Source organism: Stegostoma tigrinum, chromosome 13 (assembly GCF_030684315.1).
Source record: "Stegostoma tigrinum isolate sSteTig4 chromosome 13, sSteTig4.hap1, whole genome shotgun sequence".
Lineage (NCBI taxonomy): Eukaryota > Metazoa > Chordata > Chondrichthyes > Orectolobiformes > Stegostomatidae > Stegostoma > Stegostoma tigrinum.
The window spans coordinates 71508375-71524882 of NC_081366.1; the positions used below are offsets into that span (position 1 = coordinate 71508375).

General features: G+C 42.5%; 1 protein-coding gene across 3 annotated transcripts in view; it reads left to right on the forward strand.

Annotated features, from left to right (window-relative positions):
• Positions 1-16508, forward strand: part of LOC125458253 (dedicator of cytokinesis protein 2-like) — a 604879-nt gene that overhangs the window by 435023 nt on the left and 153348 nt on the right. The gene's annotated exons all lie outside the window — the stretch shown is intronic.

The following is a 16508-nucleotide window of genomic DNA, read 5'->3' on the forward strand; positions in this document are numbered from 1 at the left end:
GCTCTTCTCAGAAAATTCCAATGACTGTCTTCATCAAATCCCACTAACCTCATTGTGAGGCTGAGCTCAAAATCCAGAAACAGTCCTGAGCTCTGTTTACTGCTGAAATAACTCCATGGATGATGGTATCCTGTCACCAAGTCACTCTTTATTTACACATGCACAGTCTATGGGCTCTGGCCAGCCAGCATAGCACCAGTGCCAAGAGTGAGGAGAATACCTGAGACTCCTGTTTTATATCTGCTGGTCAGGGCTCCCTAATTGGCCTAGGTTAACAGCCCCAGTCAAGGAGCTCCTACTCAATAAGATTCAACTGGCCCTCATTCCATCACTGCAACTGCCCTGCAGGAGAAAATATTTAGTCTTAAATGTTCAATAGAGACCTTAGATTCTGAGTAGTGTTCTCTATAATCAATATCATGAAGACCCCTTTACACAGTTACTGACCTTTGTTCCTATATGTTGAAACACGCTTGGGCCCAATAACAATGACTGACAGTCCCTTAATTTAATTTGGGTGTGGAGTCCCAACCCCAAACCTCTCTACGTTGCTCATTTTTTATTGACTTGACCAAACTTTCTGCACTAATATTATCCTTTGTCTCAGTGGCAACTTTGGTTTAATGATGCCATGCTGAATCACCCTTGCCAATTTTACTTAGTTAAATGTAAGCTATAGTTGTCATCATTTTAAATGAAAGGAAAGAACATGAGGTACCCCTTTTAAAATGTAGAAAACCCCAGGAAGTTGAGGTGAAGTTAAGTTCTTTGCCTTGACCAAAAAGTAAAGCTTGATGAGATGACTATGATGTCGGTATTGTGGCTATATCAAATGAAATAGAAGTATCTTTTGATTTAACAGTGATTGTATCATGATGCTGAAATAATGATCGTAATTTATGGAAGCTGTGATCACTGAATTCTGATTTAATCAGCGCTCAACTGGATTGTTTCTATCAGGGCAGCCGTTACACTGCCATCAGACAGGAACAATACCTGATAAATCTTTCATACAGCTGCTTCTGCAAACTGCGAGTTAAACCACATCAATGAAAACAAGCAGCCTCTTTCAACGAAGGAAAGGCACATCTGATGATGTAATTCCTCCTGAAGATCGGGTCTCACTCGAAAGGAGAGAAAGGCTTGGATTCCCTGCACAACTTCAGAACACCTTAAAACCATTTCTAACCGAAGAAATGCGTCTGAACTCTACTGTAATGAGTTTTCAAACAGCACGATTTCACAACCTGATAACGAACAGATCGTTTGTTTCAGTAATGCTATTCAGACGGATGAGCAGGATTACTTTCCTGCATAGGTCCGCTGTAAGTGCTGTGGGTCATATATCCCCGGGACAGGCAATTAGGCCAGTGATTGGGCCTGAAGCACCAGTCTGAACTTGGTGTCACAGATTGGCTCACAAACACACGAATCAAGCAGGAACACTACTCACTGAGCCAAGACTGATACCTTGGCATGGGTTCTCATATACTGGTGCAGGAGGATGATCAGCCAAAAACTAAAAAGGTGCCAACTGCCCACTGGCACTCACCAGCTTCTCACCCCAACCTTCAACTGCAAGGTGGCAAAGTGAAGTTGCCTGCTTCATCGATGAGGTAATTAAAAAGCTCATTATTATAGGATGCTGTGGATTAATGGTAATGTCTCTGCCTCTGGCCGAGAAGGTTACTTTCAAGTCCAATCTCATGATATGATGGCTATGTAGGTATATGTTGCTGTTGGTTATTTTATGGAGTCTGTTGTTTAAGAGGCTCAAGACGTATCTGAGAGAATCTGAAGAACCGCAGCCAACTGTGGAAATAGAGGTCAGTCGCGATGAAAAGCTTTCATATGGCTTTTTTTAAATTGCAAGTTTTGACAACAAACTGTTGAAGAAGCAATTAAATTTTAAAACGACCAATTTTTCCTCATCCTAGTACAGCTCTCCTCTCTGCCCTGGCTAATCCGGAAAGGTAGAACATTTCCTTCTTCTTTGTTAATTAATTCAGGGATTTAGCCACAATAAAGCTCTGCTAGTTGGAGGTGCCCCTCCATTCTGTCAATAACACCCAGCTCTATTTCTTGAGCCTCAAATGAAAGCAAGCATCTGTTACCCACTTCCCAATTCCTGACAGCCCTGTGAAAATTTGACCCAAGTTATATCTCGAACTTACATTTTATTCTTTGTTGGAGACAAATAGTTTCTGAAACATTAAAATGTCTACGATCTGTCTGACGAACCTGCAATGTGAATTCTGCCTCTTGTATCTGTTGATAGTAGTTTTGAGTGGGAATGGACAATTGTGTAAGCCTCATTTGCAAGGAATCACGATGTTCGCATTCCGATGAATGAACTGAATTCCGCTCCATTTATGAATGGCCAGTCAGGCTCTGTGTGTGTGTAGCATGAGAAACTTTGAGGAGATGATGATGGTCTTCTTTCAACAGCAGTAGAGCCTAACAAATAGAACCTCTCATCAGTTGCTGTGGCTTAATTAGCAAATCACAGCATATTGTGAAATATATGATTCAACTAACTGAATTCTCACATACCAGTTCTTACGTCAAGCTTACATGACTACAATGAAATTGAAAAAGCCAATAATGCGATTTTTTTTAACACACACTACAGAGAGATAACAAGGTGTTGGGCTGGAAGAACACAGCAGGCCAAGCAGCAGAGGAGCAGGAAAGCTGACGTCTTGGGTCTGGACCCTGCTTCAGAAATTTCTGAAGCAGGATCCAGGCCCAAAATGTCAGCTTTCCTGCTCCCCTAATGCTGCTTGGCCTGCTGTGTTCATCCAGCTCTACACCTTGTTATCCCGGATTCTCCAGTATTGGCAGTTCCTGCTATCTCAACTTTATATAGATTTGGGTTTGATGATTACTTGACATCAACTACCTAAAGTTCTGGTGCAAGGTCCATTATCTCATATGAAATAACAGCGCAATATCACATGAGGACTGCTTTCTGTTTCACATACAAAACCCATAAGAGATATTTTGTTTATTTTAGTTAAAGCTGACATGGAGGCACATGGAGAAGCTATATTTACTTATTGTGTTTCACAGCCTGGAGGGAGAGATATTCCCTTCTGCTATTGCATGTGATGATTAAAGTTTTAATAAGATGCATGCCTGTCAGATATAAAGAGTGTTTACATTCTCTTAATCATTATTGCTGGCCTGGAGTACTCAGCATTATTAAAGAAGTGTCAGAAAAGCAGTCACAAGTCTAATAATCGAGACAACACCATACATCTTAGTATTAGATATGCAGTTTTTCTTCAGCCTTGCTTCAGTTATTTCTCTGCTTGCCTTCTTCCTTGTGCTCTCATTAAGCAGAAATCAAGACCTGTCACAAACAATTCTCTCCTTTATGTACTCTTTTCATGATCTTATGACTGCAGAACATCTCCCCCTCAGTATTTACTTCAACATATTTGCAGCCATTTGATGAATGGAGGACCAAAAAGACCCTCTAACCAGTCTGTCTCTCATAATTGTGATACCAGGCATTTCACATTATATCTATGTATATGTACAGTTATGGACCAGGCCAGGCCCCCTCAAAATATTTCAAGAAGGTATCTGGACAATAACGTTTTATTTTTATTTTAAAAGCAAATATAAAATAATGTGTTCCAAATGCAATTTGCCTGGTCAAACTCTACATTAAGCAAAACACAATTTATTCAAACACTGTCATTAAAATATAACAAAAAAAGTTCTTGGAATAACAACTCTATTGGAAAACTTGACAGTATAATTGATATAATAACTATTACTAATTAACTGTTTCAATATAGCAAAATTCCATTTAAAAAAACCCCTTTGCAAAAAGGCAAAGCCAGAAATAAGATTTTCTCACGTGCAACTCCATAGTGGAGTCAGAGAGACAAAAAAAAGAGTAGCAGCAGCCAGGAGACATTTATTGCAGCTTCCCACCCCATTGAAATTCCAACAGCAACTGCTTAAAGCTACAACCATACAGCAAAAATATAACGAGGAATCCTGGTGTGTGACAGCTGGACCACACCCACTCAGGCACCTTCAATTGTTTCAATTTAAAACAAAGCCTCACAAGCTGGTTATCTCCTCATAGACTGCTAGCTACCTGTTCCACAACCTCTCTTGAAAAGAAACCAGGAAAAAACACAATTCTTAAAGCCACAGCATTGTCATAGTATTCCGAACCCTTCCAGAACTCTTTAATCTTGGGAAGAAGTAACAAAAAAAAGACACAATCTAGGCTGATTTGGAGAAAAAAAGTGGGAAACTCGAATTTACTTTGGCCTGTTGGTTTACCTTCATTCGCTGTGTGTCTGTTGCACCACTGACCTTGATTTATGCCACCTCATCTGCTTCACCCTTCACCCTGCACTGTATATGTTGATCCTGTGACAACTCTGGTCAATAATAGTCCAAAAGAGAAAAGAGTTGAATGGAAAATATATGGTTCAAATACCTACCTCACCTTTTCACTGTAAACAAAAATGCACATATAATTATATTTCATAATTTTCACCATCTTTGTGACACAAAGAATAAAGAACAATATAGCACAGGAGCAGGCCCTTTGGCCCTTCAATCTTGTGCTGCCACATTTTGCACTTCCATACTAAAAATATCTTCACTTACAGGATCTGTATCCCTCAGTTCTGTTCCTGTTCATGTATTCGTCCAGGTGCTTCGTGAATGCTGTTATTGTGCCTGCTTCTACCACTTCCTCTGGCAGTGTGTTCCAGGCACTCACTACCCTTTGTGGGTAAAACATGTCTCGCCCGTCTCTTTTAAACTTTCCCCCTCGCACCTTGAACCTGTGTCCCCTAGTAATTGACCCCTCCAGTCTGGTAAGAAGTCTCATACTTTCCACTCTAACCATGCCACTCACAATCTTATAAACTTCTACCAGGTCACCCCTCAAACTCCTGCATTCCGGTGAAAATAAACTCTGTCTATCCAAAATTTCTTCATAGCTAAAATCCCCCATACCCCAGGCAACATCCTGGTAAAATTTTTCTGTACTCTCTCTAAAGCCTTTGTATCCTTCTGGTAGTGTGGTGACCAGAACCAAATGCAATATTCCATGTGTGGTCGAACTAAAGTTCAATAAAGCTGCAACACAACTTCTCTATTCTTGTATTCAATGCCCTTTCCAATGAAGGCAAGCATGCCATAAGCCTTTTTCACTATCTTATCTACCAGCGCTGTCACCTTCAGTGGTCTGTGGACCTGCACACCCAGAACCCTCATATCAATACTCCTAAGGGTTCTGCCACTCACCATAGAATTTACACCTGTACGTGATCTTCCAAAATGCATCACCTCATATTTGTCCAGATTAAACTCCATCTACCATTTTTCTGCCTGTTCCTCCAACAGATCTATCTCCTGCTCTAACCCCCGACAATCCTCCTCACTATCTGCAACTCTACCAATCTTTGTATCGTCTGCAAACTTACTAATTAGACCAGCTGCATTTTCTTCCAGATTATTTGTGTAAATCATGAACAGCAGAGGTCCCAACACTGATCCCTGTGGAATATCACTAGTCACAGCCCTCCATTCGGAAAAAAATCATCCTTCCATAGCTATCCTCTGTCTCCTATGACTAAACCAGTTCTGTAGCCATCTTGCCAGCTCACTCCTGATATCACATGACTTTACCTTTTGTACCAGTCTGCTATGAGGGACCTTGTCAAAGGCTTTACTGAAACCCTTGAAGACAAGATCAACCACTTTTCCCTCATCAGTCATCCTTGTTCACCACCGATGTGAGACTCACAGGCCTGTACTTTCCAGGATTATCACTGCTACAGTTCTTAAACAATGGGACAATATTAGCTATTTACCTGTAGTCAGTGCTGTAGCAATTTAATCTCTTGCCTTCCTCAGTATTCTGGGATAGATCCCATCTGGACCCAGGGACTTATCTACCTTAATACTTTTTAAATTGCACAACACCTCTTCCTTTTTAATAGCATCTCGGCTTAGAAGCTCGATGCTGTCTTCCCTGAGATCATCCTCCACCAATTCCTTTTCTTTGGTGAATGTTGACACAATGTATTGATTTAGGATCTCACCTACCTATTCTGGATCCACGTGTAAATTCCCTCCTTTGTCCTTGAGTGGGCTAATCCTTTCCATGGCCACCCACTTGATTTTTATGTATGTATATAAAGCCTTGGGGTTCTTCTTAAATCTGTTTGCTAACAACTTTTCATGACCACATTTAGCTCTTCTAATTCCTTGTTTAAGTTATTTCCTACTCTCCTTACTTACTTCAAGGGCTTCATCAATTCCCATTCTCCTATACTTTACATATGCTTCCTTTTTCCTTCTGACCAAGGTCATAACATGGCTGGACGCCCATTGTTCACGTAACCAGCCTTCCTATCCTTCATTCTCCTAGGAACGTGCCACTCCTGAACTTTCACAAATTGCTTTTTGAAAAACTCCCACATGTCTGATATAGATTTACCATCAAACAGCCGCCTCCAATCAAAATTCTCCAGTTCCTGCCTAATATTATTGTAGCTCGCCTTCTCCAGTTTAGCACCTTCACCTGAGGACCGCTATTATCCCTATTCATGAATATCTTAAAACTCATGAAATTGTGGTCATGACTCCTGAAATGCTCTCCCATTGAAAACTCCACTCACTTGGTCAGATGTTACAGAGTTTAACACTTTCTACCATCAGTCAGTGAACCTGATTGAACTGACTGTATGACAGGTAGTGCAAAATTGTTGAAGTAAATTCTTACTTAGCGCTTCTTGTGAGGGGGCCCTGACTGTTTTTTTTTTCCTAACAATCCTTTACAAAACTGAAACTTCAGGGATTAAAGGCCACAATGGAAATGGTGTATTGGGCCTGCTGGAGATACCTTCTCACTTTCAGTGGTACGAATCAATCCAAATACTAATAGTCACTTGGTAGTTCAGACATGAGAACTGCCGAAAAAAGGCACATTTTGTTGAAGCTTTTTTGCTGGCACCCACAAGGGCAATTCACAAGAAGTGCCAAAGTAAAGAGAAAACGATATTTGTAGCGTATTACTGAGCATGTCGTTTGGTTGGCAAGTGGACTTTGATAGTACAGGTGGTACAAAGAAGAATGACTTAGTTTATGATGCTTGATAGTTAACTGCCACACATTGCTTGAATTTTAAACATAGCAGATTGATTCCAGTTGGTCAAGATATTTCCCTTAGAAACAAGCCCGAGAATGGCTGTCACTGATTTTATTGTGTGAAATAGGGTTTGTGTCTGCATGTGATCTTTCTGTCTGCAAAGAACAGGACCCTGTATATTGACAAACAAAAACAGAAACCATGAATTCTGAAGAAGGGTTACTGGACCTGAAATGTTAACTCTGATATCTCTCCACAAATGCTGATCTTCTCCAGCATTTTCTGTTTTTCTTTCTGATTTTCAGCATCCTCAGTCCTTTTGTTACTTTTTTACCTGATATATTTATATATACAGCTCCAGTACACACAGATCTGCCCCATTGCAAATGAAAATGCTATGAATCTATAACAGTTGCTAATTAAAAAGTATACAATGGAGATGTGGCTTGTTCTGTGCTATGATTTCTGACTTTATTTTCCTCCTGTAACTTCTATATTATTTCACAAGTGTGACGTGGCATGACCATCTGGATATTTAATGGTGCAAAATTCAAGATAACTGTGGCAACTGCTATGCATCAGTGGGTCTGGCTTCACATCCTGGTTTTTAGAGTTGTATGTAAAGTGATAATAGGTAGTCTAAGTCTAGTTCCTAGTATATAACTAATTAAAAACCCTATAGTGTGGAAGCAGGCTCTTTGGTCCACACCAACCCTCCAAAAACCTTCTTACCCAGACCCAACCTCCTACCCTACATTTTCTATGGCTAATACACCTACCCTGCTCATCTTTAGACTGTGGGAGGAAATCAGCCCAATGCGGGGAAACCCCCACAGACAATGTGCAAACTCCACACAGACAGTCATCCAAGGGTAGATTGAACCTGGGTCCCTGGTGCTGTGAGACAGCAGTGTTAATCACTGAGCTACTGTGCTCCCTCAAACACTGAAAAAACATACTGAATATATAACATAAAACTACTCAAGAAATCACCACAAATTGGCTGTGTAACTCAGAGAGATTGATGTTAGAAGTAGGGAAACAAAACATTAGTGCAGCTTGGTGTGTGTTTTCTGGGATATACACCTGGAAACATTATTGAGACAGAACAGAACGAGCTATACACTACATGCGGTTGACCTGACATGGGAATGATTGATGTTGTCATTAGTTAAAGAAAATAAAAGGGAAAATTGTTTCATTCAGCACTGACCTTCCCTGTGACTTTAAACAGGAGGAGACCATTAACCTTGATCCACCGTTTTATTAACTCACATCAGCTATTCCAAGCAGAATTTTCCCTTCCTTGAGAAGGAAGAAACAATTTTGTGAGTTTTCCCTGGATGACACTCATCCCTTTCTTTCCTCCTCAGCAATTAAATGTTGGCCAAGAAAATCCATTGGGACTTCCTCAATTCACCAGAACTAATGGTCTTTAAGTGGCCAGTGATCAATCTGGGCCCAATCGCAGGTACAGCTGGGGGATAAGGGGGCTGTATCTGAAGCCACCCTCCCTACTTTGCTTCCACTACTCCCCATGACATCCACCTCATGAGAAGCGAAAGGAAAAGGCCTTCTCTTCATTGGACCCCCTGAGGAGGTAAGCCTTAACCAATGATCCCTAGGACATAGAAGCTGCCGATTGGTTTCGGGCAAGCTTGGACTCCCCTGTTAAGATCTGAGACTTGCTGGGAAGCAATCCAGCACTTACCCAAATTTTGTCAGTAATGGGGCAACGAGTTGGTCGATTCCGAACACACCGGTCCTCTATGATTGCTCTGAAAAAGAAAATATTGTGGTTTTTATTTTTAACTCCAGTGCCTTTCATCTCCAAATGCTGTTACTTCCAAAGCCTCTGTCTCTCTCTCTCTATCCCTTTTAAAAACTTGAATATTCTTGCATCAGCAGCATTTATTCCAGGAAATAGGCTTTATGTTCATTTAACTATTTGTTGTCAGTGAGACTTTCCTTAGACTGACTTTTGAACAGATGAACTTGAATTACTTGGGAGGCCGTACCCAAAATAGACTGATATAAACAGTGAGCTCAGAACTCCCTGATATTTGATTGAGCAGGACCATTTAGCACTTCTTCCAGATGTAATTATTGTGGAATATAGTTGTCCCTAACCAGACAATTAATTTCTCTAGACACCTCAGTCACGTGAACTTCAATCTAAAGTCATGTATAAGAACTAGAATCAGGAGGAGGCAATTGAGCCTCTAAATTGGTCATTGTTGATCTCATCTCAGCCTCAACTCACTTTCCTGTCTGCTCTCTGTAATCCTTTAATCCATTACTAATTAAGTATCTGTCTATCTGCTTCTTAAGTATATTCAGTGTCCTGACATCCACTGAATGCTGCGGTAGTGAATTCTCCAGATTCGTGACCCTTTGAGAGAAGTCATTCTTTTAGAACTGCCACCTCTTAGCATAAAACTACAGCCTCTCATTCTAGAGATAACACAGTGTAGATCTGGAGGAGCACAGCAGGCCAGGCAGCACCAGAGGAGCAAGGATGTTGGCATTTTGGGACCCTTTTTCAGAACCGACCCGAAAAGTCAACTTTCCTGCTCCTTTGATGCTACCTGGCGTGCTGTGTTCCTCCAGCTCTCCACTGTGTTATCTCTGACTCCAGTATCAGCAGTTCCTACTGCCTTTCATTCTAGGTTGCCCTACATGAGGAAACACCCTTTCTACCTCTACTTGCCAATCCTCTTTATCATCTTCTATACCTCAGTTGAATTCTATTCAGAGATTATAGGCCAAGTTCTCTTTGGCTAGTTCTTTCACTCTGCGTAAAATCCTGGTGAAATGTACCTGGTTTCTTTCTAATGCGAGTGTGTCCCTTCTACACTGAGTGGCCAAAATTGAACACTGTTGTTCAAATAAGATCAAACTTGCAAAATCACAGTAGCACCTCCCTACTTTTGTATCCTTATTCCTGTTGTGATGAGGCCCAGCATCTAATTAACCTTTCCATCTGTATGTTATTCTTTAATGATTTTGACCACTGAATCTTTAATCTTTTGGCTCACGAGTTATCTAGCATTTTTCATCATCCCATTTGCCATTCTAACCTTTAGTGTTATATCCTTGTATTTTTTTATGTTGAACCATCATAAATCAGCTATTGTCCTGTCACTTACAGTCTGTCCATGTGCAGTTCACAGTTCTCCATTACACAATTTACTATATGCAGTCTAGTTTAGCCTTACCTGCAAACTTGAAGATATTTTGAATGTCCTCTATCCAGTTTATTCAGACAGTGAGTGAAATGCTGGGTTTCCAACACTAGAGCCTCAGGGGCAACAATTTATGCCTGACCCAAGTCCACCAAAGTGACAATGATTTGTTTGCCAGTTCCTACGTCCTTCCGGGTCTCTAGCTCACCACAAACTTGTCTCTACGTTCATCATGCGAAACTTCATCAAATGCTTATATGAAATGTATTAAGTGGCAGCCATTGATCATTCTCTGCGCACGATGCTGTGACTCCATCAAAAAAAGCTCTTTTCAATTGGTTAGCCTCTGATCTGCCTTTGGATGAATCCTGCTGACTCTCGGTAAATCAGCTTCTTCTTCCTTGAGGCACACACTTGCTCACCCCCAGTGCTGGTTTCGAGCAATTTCCACCACAATAGGCATTAACCTCATTGGCCAGAACCGGTCTTGTCTCCTGCCAATTTCTCTGTTTTAAAATAAGCTTCACCTTGACAATCAAAGCAGTGCATATATTCTGAATTAGACAGTAATGCTGTGATGTAAATCCTCCAGCTCGCTGACTTGCTGGGTGTGAGATTGTATGGCTTTTTGCCTCGGGCATGTCATGTAATCCATGGTAAAAAACTATCTGATGGCCTTCCTCCTCTCAATTAAGTGTAAACCCCAGCAATCCACATTCACTGAACCATCAACTTGATAGACAGTACCTCTGATTTGCTGCATAATTACTTAAGGTAAGGTTCCATCCTTCCCATTACAGTCGTGGGAAGATCAAATTATGTATATGGAACATATTAGCATAATTCTGCTTGCTGCAGAGTTTTGTTGTATGAATAAGTTTATGTAAATTTTCATGAAAGGATGACTAATTTTAGTCATTACATGAACCACAGGGTCCACAACAGCTGGGCTGAAGGCTCAGTTTCAAATCATAGTTTAAGATTTTTGGTCACACTCTGGCGTCCTCTGTCTGGGCGCAGTATATTAATTGATGTCTGGTCGTCCGCACTCTGGTTCGGAGCTGACAATCTCCTCTCTCCACTGGCCTTAACCGTTCCAGTGCAATTGCTTTTGCTTTCTGGATGCTCCCGGTAAGGGCAGCATTTATTACCCATCTAGACCTGCCCTGAGGGCATTGTGAGTCAAGCATGTTCTGTGATCCTGGAGGCACATGTAACCTGAGCAGAGGGGACTTGTTTCCTTGCTTGAAGGAGGTAGTGAACCAGTGGGGTTTTTAACAATAATCCTATGAATGTTATTTTGTTTTGGCACCAATATCCTGGTGATTTGTGCTAATATTGTTGTTACTATGGAGGGCTATACGTCAACGATCTCATAGAATCTGTACAGTGTGGAAGCAGGCCATTCGGGCCATTGAGTCACACTGTCCCTCCGAGCAGCTTCTCACCCCAGACACACCTACATTACCCCTGTAACCCTGTATATCCCATGACTAGTCCACCTAACCAACGCATCTTTGGGCTGTGAGAGGAAACCCACCCAGGCACGGGGAGAATGTGCAAACTCCACACAGACAGTTGCCCGAGGGTGGGATCGAACCTGGGCCCCTGCCTGTATGAGGCAACAATGCATCAATTGTGCTCACCACATTGTCTGGATGTTGCGAACCAGCACTGCACTTTTAACACTACTCTCAACTGTCCATTCCCTGAGTTTGCTGTATCTCTGTCCCGAACTTATTTAAGAGTAACTATTGTCTGACATTCTATGGGCCGTTTAAACGAATTATTTACTTCCCAATAAGGGGTCCCCAATATCTGAACATCCAACTTACTAATGCAATCTTACAGGGGGTGTAATTTTAAAGACCTGACATATGAACGTGCCCTTGTACTTACAAAGGCAGGTAATTCGGCTATAACGCGTTTCGTTCATGCAAATTAGCTGTGTTGTGATCGATGAATAGTGGATGCTGTTTGGATAACACAAACCTTCTGCGGAACAGTTACAGCGATTTCCCTATAATGCGATTTTCTATGGCAGTTTTTTATAGTGGGAGGTCATACAAGAAAGCAACTATGGTGTTATAGGAGGACTACCTGTGGGTCCTTTATATTGCCCCAGATTGTGTTCTCACTTGTGCACAAATTGACCCGTGAACAGTACCCGTTCACAACGCAGGGACTGCCTGTGCACAGAACACTGATTACAGCTTTCTCACACAGTTCTTCCCTTTCTCATCACTTGTGATTCTCAATGTCATGTTCACATCACCAACATTAACATATTCACTCCCATTACACCAGATAAAGATCTTCAGATTTTAATCAATTTAATTTTCCCGACTTGTCCGACCCTGACTTGAACTCACAACCTCTGAATTGCTTGTCCAACTTAGAAAACAGTAGCAGAAACAGGCTCAGAGACAGTAGGAACTGCCGATGCTGGAGGATCTAAGATAACAAGATGTGGAGCTGGAGGAACGCAGCATCAGAGGAGCAGGAAGGCTGACATTTCGGGTCTGGACCCTTCTTCAGAAATAGGCCAATTGGCCGTTCAAACCTGTGCTGCCATTCAATATGATCATCAAACTCAGTGCGCTGTTCCCACTTTTCTTCCAAGTCCTTCGATCTCTTTAGCATATCTAATGCCTTCTTGAAAACATTCAGTGTTTTGGCCTCTGCTGCACACTTGCCTTCATTGGTCAGGACATTGAGTATGGAGTTAGAAAGGACGTGAGGGACATTTTTTCATGCAGAGGGAGGTGTGTGTATGAAACAAGCTGCCAGAAGTACTGGTGGAAGCTGATATAATTACAACATTTAAAAATCATCTGAATGGGACATAAATGGAGATATTGGCCAAATGGCATAAAGTCAGATTGGATGTCTGGACACTACGCTACGACTGTACGGGACATTGGTGAGGCCACTTTTAGAATACCGTGTCCAGTTCTGGTCTCCCTTCTATGGGAAGGATGTTGTTAAACCTGAGAGGGTGCAGAAAAGATTTACAAGGATGTTGCCAGATTTGGGGGGTTGGGTCTATAGGGAGTGACTGAATGGGCTGGGGCTATTTTCCCTGGAGCATCGGAGGCAGAGGGGTGGCCTTATCAAGATTTATAAAATCATGAGGGTCATGGATAGTGTGAGTAGCCAATGCATTTTTCCTCGGGTGGCGGAGTCCATAGGTTTCAGGTGAGAGGGGAAACATTTAAGAAGAATCCGAGGGGTAAATGTTTCATGCAGTGGGTGGTATGTGCATGGAACGAGATGCCAGAGGAAGTGATGGAGGCGGGTACAATTATAAGATTTAAAAAAAGCACCTGGATGGTATATGAATAGGAAGGGTTTAAAGGGAAATGAGCTGAAAACTGGTAAATGGGGCTGGATCAGATTGGGTTGACTGTTTGGTGTGGATGAATTGGACTGAACAGTCTGTTTCCATGCTGTATGACTTTATGAAACTATAACTGCTTTTTGGGGCAAAGGAATCTATAGGCTCACTAGTCTCTGGATGAAGAAATTCCTCCTCATCGCCTACTAACCAGCCTCTACATCCTAAAACTGCGATCCAAATTCTGGGTGCTGCAGTCATCAGGGAACATCCTTCCTGCATTTACCCTGTCTCATCCATTAAAGCTTTATAGGTCTCCATGAGAATCCACCTCAATCATCTAAACTCCAGTGAATATAGTCCTAACTGATCAAGTCTCTATGTGTCAGCCTTGCCATCCCAAGAATCTGTCTGGTAAACCTTTGTTGCACTCCCTTAATAAGCAGCGTATCCTTCCTCAGATACGGTGAACTGAGCTACATGCAATTCCCTACATGTAGTTTCACTGTACAAATGCAGGAAGACATTCCCGCTCCTGTATTTGAACCCTCACAAATGAAGGCCAACATACCATCTGACTTCTTCAATGCTTGCATTCTAAAACCAATAATTTGCTACGATTTTGACCTTGAGTCATGCTGCTTTAATTAGCCACCATGAAGCATCTGACCTGAGGCCTGCTTGAAGTCTCAAGCCACATGAGTCATTTCCTTTCTGGAGATCTCGCTGAAGCTACACTGCACAGGGCCGAAAAGCAACTCCTTCCTGGGGTTAAAATAGTATCAGAGATAATGGGAACTGCAGATGCTGGAGAATTCCAAGATAATAAAATGTGAGGCTGGATGAACACAGCAGGCCAAGCAGCATCTCAGGAGCACAAAAGCTGACGTTTCGGGCCTAGACCCTTCATCAGAGAGGGGGATGGGGAGAGGGAACTGGAATAAATAGGGAGAGAGGGGGAGGCGGACCGAAGATGGAGAGTAAAGAAGATAGGTGGAGAGAGTATAGGTGGGGAGGTAGGGAGGGGATAGGTCAGTCCAGGGAAGACGGACAGGCCAAGGAGGTGGGATGAGGTTAGTAGGTAGATGGAGGTGTGGCTTGGGGTGGGAGGAAGGGATGGGTGAGAGGAAGAACCGGTTAGGGAGGCAGAGACAGGTTGGACTGGTTTTGGGATGCAGTGGGTGGGGGGGAAAGAGCTGGGCTGGTTGTGTGGTGCAGTCGGGGGAGGGGACGAACTGGGCTGGTTTAGGGATGCAGTAGGGGAAGGGGAGATTTTGAAACTGGTGAAGTCCACATTGATACCATATGGCTGCAGGGTTCCCAGATTTGCACCCGAAGGTTGCAGGAACAGCAACTCATATTCCGCCTGGGAACCCTGCAGCCATATGGTATCAATGTGGACTTCACCAGTTTCAAAATCTCCCCTTCCCCTACTGCATCCCTAAACCAGCCTAGTTCGTCCCCTCCCCCGACTGCACCACACAACCAGCCCAGCTCTTTCCCCCCCACCCACTACATCCCAAAACCAGTCCAACCTGTCTCTGCCTCCCTAACCGGTTCTTCCTCTCACCCATCCCTTCCTCCCACCCCAAGCCACACCTCCATCTACCTACTAACCTCATCCCACCTCCTTGGCCTGTCCGTCTTCCCTGGACTGACCTATCCCCTCCCTACCTCCCCACCTATACTCTCTCCGCCTATCTTCTTTACTCTCCATCTTCGGTCCGCCTCCCCCTCTCTCCCTATTTATTCCAGTTCCCTCTCCCCATCCCCCCTCTCTGATGAAGGGTCTAGGCCCGAAACGTCAGCTTTTGTGCTCCTGAGATGCTGCTTGGCCTGCTGTGTTCATCCAGCCTCACATTTTATTATCCTTCCTGGGGTGGCAGGATATAAATATCCAATATTGCCCTTGAGCAAAACTCCTCCACAGGACCATAGCTGTTGATGTTACAGTGTGCACCCTTTGAATGGAGTGCCTCATATTCCATCTTCAGCTGTGATCCTGCAACTTATATGACATCTTCCTGTTTCATGGCACCAACAGCTCCCCAAGCCAACCTCTACTGCATTCCACAGCAGACGGCTGCCATTAGTTAAACTGGGCTTCAGTCCCTACTGAATCCAGCAAGAAAATTTAGTTTTGCTTAAAGCTGCTTGAGATTCATGAATCAGTTGTAGATGGCAGTAGAAACCTACTAACTGCAGTATAAAATCAGCTGTTAGCATTGCAATATTATAGACTTTGAGCCTCCACATTAATTTTAATGCATGCAAAGTTTATTTGGCCAGCTCAAATGTGTTCTTCATGCCTGAAGCTAAACTCCCATAAATCTTAAATCCCAAGTAGGACCTGCTTAACTTCATCTCCTGCATACACTTGAGCCTTCATTGTAAAATAAAGCAATCAATGCCAAGCTCCATTACAATTGAAAAGAATGTTGGGAGTACCAGATATGTTCTGTCACTCTGAACTGTTTCTACCAACCATTTTCATTTGCTTTGATTACTTCGTGCTGTGGGAATGGTTTATAACTGCCCCAGATCAACCACAGGCCATTTTAACCAACCACATACAGAGCACCAAAACAAGAACTGTTTCAAGTTTACAAATGATGCAGTGTGGTCTAAACGAACTTGCATTTGTATAGCACTTTTCACTTCCTCAGAGGGTCACAAAGTACACTTTGCAACCATGACTGTACCTTTGAAATGTTGGCCCTGATGTAAAGTATGGAAATGTAGCAACCAATTCAAACAAAGCAAGTTCCTGCAAACAGTAACAGAGATTTAAAACATGTTTAGCAAGAGCTGTACAATTCTGGAATCACTTAGCTGTTGGATATTAGGATCT